Source organism: Capsicum annuum, unplaced genomic scaffold (assembly GCF_002878395.1).
Source record: "Capsicum annuum cultivar UCD-10X-F1 unplaced genomic scaffold, UCD10Xv1.1 ctg27886, whole genome shotgun sequence".
In the NCBI taxonomy this organism is placed as follows: domain Eukaryota; kingdom Viridiplantae; phylum Streptophyta; class Magnoliopsida; order Solanales; family Solanaceae; genus Capsicum; species Capsicum annuum.
Window position 1 is genome coordinate 1 of NW_025834284.1, and position 5,093 is coordinate 5,093.

General features: G+C 28.2%; 1 long non-coding RNA gene across 1 annotated transcript; it reads right to left on the reverse strand.

Moving 5' to 3' along the window:
- Positions 1–3,482: 3,482 nt before the first annotated feature.
- Positions 3,483–4,993, reverse strand: LOC124890963. The gene is made up of 2 exons (XR_007049465.1): positions 4,589–4,993; positions 3,483–3,941 (listed from the first exon to the last, which is right to left on the reverse strand). It is a non-coding gene; the product is annotated as an uncharacterized LOC124890963 (long non-coding RNA).
- Positions 4,994–5,093: the final 100 nt, after the last annotated feature.

Here is a 5,093-nt window from a genome sequence, read left to right on the forward strand (position 1 = left end):
CCCAATCAAAGCAAGGGCATCAAAATATCTTTTATTATTCATGTATGCATTAGTAATGAATAAAGATTTTTTTCACAGAAACAATATACATATTATACTAAAATAAAATAATATACATTATATTAGTTATTCAAAGCCTACCAACATTCATCTACCACCTATAAAGTATAACAAAACAACATGATAATAGATATATCAAAATAATATAATTAAACCTAACTTTAATCTAAAAAAAAAAACTCAAAGCTTACCTACATTCATCTACCACGTGTAAACTTTCATAAAATAATATGATAATAAAGATATCAAAACAAATTGAACTTAATACGATACGATATCTTAAAAATTAAACCTGACCTTTGCACTAAAAAAACAATATGATAACAAAGATATCACAAAATTAGACTTAATATTTACACTAACCTCAAAGTCGATCGACATTCATTTACCACATGTAAATACGATAACAGAGATATCACAAAATAAACTTAATATTTACACTAACCTCAAAGCCAATCGAGATTCATCTACCACGTATAAACTACAATAAAACAATACGATAATAGAGATATCAAAACAATACAATTGAACCTAATTTTTTCATAAAAATTTCATCAAAGCCGACTGGCATTCATCTATCACCTGTAAACAACAACAAAATAATACGATAATAGAGATATAAAAAAATTAAACCTAACTTTTACACTGACCTCAAAGCTGACCAGCATTCATCTACCACCTGTAACTATAAAAAAAAAAAAAAGATAATAGAAATATCAAAATAATACAGTTAAATCAAACCTTTACGCAAATTTACTCAAAGTTAACCGACATTCATCTACCACCTGTAAACTATAATAAAATAATATGGTAATAGAGATATCAAAACAATAAAATTAAACCTGTTAAGTAGTTTCTTAAAAATTATTAAATCCATAGTTGCAGTTAGTTCTCAAATTGCAGCATAGATTATATATATATATTGACTGAATTATACAAACTTCCAAAAACTATTAATTCGAGGATTTTTTTTCCTTTTATATCACAAAATAATTTTGGTATAAATACAAAGCAATGTTAAGTGAAAAATTTTACGCCTAATTAGAATTCTTTTTTTTGGGGGGCCAATTTGACCTTTTTTCGTCTTACTTTAACTTAGGAGAGAACCTCTTAATACAAAGAAAATTTATGTCTAATTTAGATTTCTTTTTTCCAATTTGAGGTTTTATTTTATTAGATTTAGCATTTTTTAATTTTAAATATTATAAATATAATAATATAATAATTAGAGGAAATAAGTAAAAAGACAATTTTGTCTATTGCAGAAACTTTTAATAAAGGGCAAAAAGTTCAAATAACTTTTCTAAGGGTCTTCATACTTATATATATATGTGTGTGTGTGTAGCGCGGGATCAATATATTTAATTTTTTATCTCAGTTTGTGTGACATAAATAAAATTTAGATAATATATTAAGTATATTTTTAATATGTTTTTAGATATTTTAAGCTGTTAGCTATTGTAATTTATAATTTTTTTTGCCTTTGTAATTTACTATTTTAAATTGTTAGTTATTGTAATTTATAATACTCTCCTTGTCCAAACTTTTATGAAAATGATGGTCAACTATATTTTTAAAGTAATTTAAGTTTATAATTATTGTATTTTATAATATCTTTTCTTCTATTCCAAATTTCGTGAGTCAACCAAGTATCACGATTGAAGTAGCGAAACCGACATGTTATAAATGACGCATAATAACTAATTAAATGTAATATAGCAAAATTATTATAAAAAATACTTGTGAAAAAATTTAAGTGAGCCTCATATAAGATGTCAATATAAGATGTCAAGTTAATTAAAAACATCAAAAGTTAATTTATCATTTTATATATATTTTATTTTTTATTAAATATTATTAATTTTCAATACTTAGATGACTTGTAATAATTAATTAAGAATAATATAATAAAATTACAATTGAAGCAGCTAAAACTGGCAGGCCATAAATGTCTTTTTTACTTTTTTCTATTAAACATGATTAATTTTCTAATACGTAAGAGTCAACCAAATATCACGATTGAAGTAACAGATATATCTTAAATAACTCATAATAACTAATTAGAAGTGATATAACAAAATTGCTATAAAAAATACTTTTGAATTTTTTTTTAGTGTGTTTCATATAACATGTCAGGTTAATTTAAAACATTAAAAGTTGATTTATCATTTCATGTCTATTTTACCTTTGTACTTAAATGACTTATAATAATTAATTAGGAGTGATATACTAAAATTACAGTTGAAACAGCTGAAGCAGAAATGTCATAAATGTCCATTTAACTTTTTTTGTAATTTAATGTTATTAATTTTCTAATACATGAATGACATATAATAATTAATTAGGAGATGATATAGTAGAATCACAGGGCAAACAAACATGTCGACGAACACGTACGGTTGAAACAATAAAAGTAGATATGTCATAAATGTGTATTTTATCCTTTTTAATCAAATATTATTAATTATCTAATACATAAATAACATATAATAATTAATTAAGGATTATTTATAGTAAAATCACGAACACGTACGATTGAACAATAGAAGTAGACATGTCATAAATATTTATTTTACCTTTTTAATCAATAATTATTAATTATTCATCTAATAAATAACTAGGGATTATATAGTAAAATCACGAAACAAACAGTTAATTTGATGGAGAGGCTTCTGCTTTACCGCACTTCTATGCAGCACTAATATATCACATTATTGGCAATATTATGATTACTCGAATAGGAAAAGTGCATGGCGAACTATTACAGAATAAGTAATGATATTTATTTATTCATGTCATTTTAATTATTATGTGACATGTTTGACTCAAAGTCGATTTTAATTAAAAAGGAAGATTATCGAAATTTGTGATTTTAAACATATTATAACATTTTGTGCCACCGTAAAAACTTACGATCTTAAATACTCAAACTTGTTTAATACTTTAACATGATTCAGATGGGTACTTCACATTTCCTATATAAGAAGTGAAAATGATTTCTTCCATCTTTGTGTTGAAGGTAGGGAATGGTTGATTTCACGAGTGGTCATTCTAATAGAAGTTTATCGCATCAAAGTTATAATATTACATATATTTAGTGACAACTGAAATACATCAAAAATATCCATATTGTTCACATAAATGCAAATCGATATACATTACATATAAATTGATAATTGATTTATAATGCACAAAAATTAAACTCAAAATAGCTATTAAATGATAGTTTTGGTTTACTAGAGACATCACCATATTGGTTTAGTTCGACAGAAACAAAGTCCTTTTTCTTGGGATCTTATTAAATAAAAACAAAGAGAAGGAAAAAAACTGGAAAGTTGTTTCAATTCTTTTTCTTCTAGAACTATCATCTACAAAGTTATTCATTTTATTAGTGCTCAAAAAAAAATCCCGAATTTTCAAATTGAGAGGGATCAAGAATTCTCATCATTTCTTAGATTTTCGGAGCCAGTTCAGTTCAGTGGGATCCTTCATTACATTTTATTCCACCAAATACGTTTTGATCGAGTCTCAAAACGAATACCAGACATCGTGCATTTCTTAACCATAAAAAGTGCAATACAACTGCTCCAACAAATTATACACAAGCAATAAGAACGACTTTAACAAGACAATATATAGTTGATCACTAAATTAAAAAAAAAAATCCCAAAACTCAGAATCAGTCAAAAACTTCCCATTCCTGAGGGATTTTTGTGGATTGATGTAATTGATTTGGTGCATTGAGGCTTCCAATTCCTGAATCAAACTTTTGCATTTGGTAGTCACGTTGTATTAGTACCACTACTACAAAAGCTAACAAGGTTAGAGTTTCTTGGTTTAAAATTGTCAATCATATCAACAAAACTATGAATGGGATGAACCTGCACGAGGAGAGGAAAAGTTATCGTCAGGGACATCACAACTGGTGAATCCAAGGATCCAACTATGAGTTCGCGTGTTTGGTTGTTGAAAAAAATAGCTCTTGAAGACTTATTCACGTTCTATAACAACAATATAAATGGAACACCAATAAACAGTATACAGAAATGGAACTACGCGGATGCACCTTGCTACTAATGGTGTCATAAAGATGTATCACGAGGTAAATTACTTTCTTTAAATATCGACACTGCTTAGATAAAATTCTGCATGTGATATTTTGAATAGTGACGGATTCAGAATTAGATGTACGTTCCATAATTCACTTTCACGACTCAGAACATAATTGCATTTAAATTTTGAATCCGTCACTACTCAAGAAGGACATTACATTTTACTTCTCTTTGAGGTTAAAGTTGGATGCATCCCTTAAACAATCATTTAAAGAACTCTCTCAATATACATCCAATTGTGTTGCTATTCCATGGAGAATTTGATTATTAGGCCGATTGACATGTCATAACCCGGTGTTAAATATTCAAATCTGAGCAATTCACATGTAGTTCAGTTATTTTAATGTAACAAATCATAGTTTTATGAATTTACTGTTATCGCGAGTAGACTTCTTCAACTATATGTACTTACTAACCTCCTTTCTCCTTTGAGTTCTTGCTTCTCCTTCTGCCTCAATACTATCAAGTGTAAGTAGTTGAATCATGAACAACTCTGTTAAGAGGACAAATTCTCTGTCCTCAACTCTAGTACCTCTCTTCACAGCTCCCTCTATGGCCACAACCTACAAGAAAGGCAACAAAATTACATAATCAAACCCGGGAAATCCTTTTCCAGTCTTCTTCTGGTTGATTGACGAGTTGATAAGAAGCCACTCTTGTTTGGTAAGGCGAAAATGGACAAAGATAGAGAGTGCTCGATCAGACCTAGCTCAGCAGAGCTAGTCGTGACCAAGTATAGACAGTGTCTTAAAATTCTAACCCTCTGCCGAATAAGGCGCTACCAAGTAAAGAAAAGAGAGGACAATTGCGAGCCCCGAGAACACAAGTAGGTCCACCACTTCAACAACTCACCCTACATAATATCATGTGGCACCACTCGTATTCGACCCACTCAAGTACAATAAAAAAATTCCATGATTT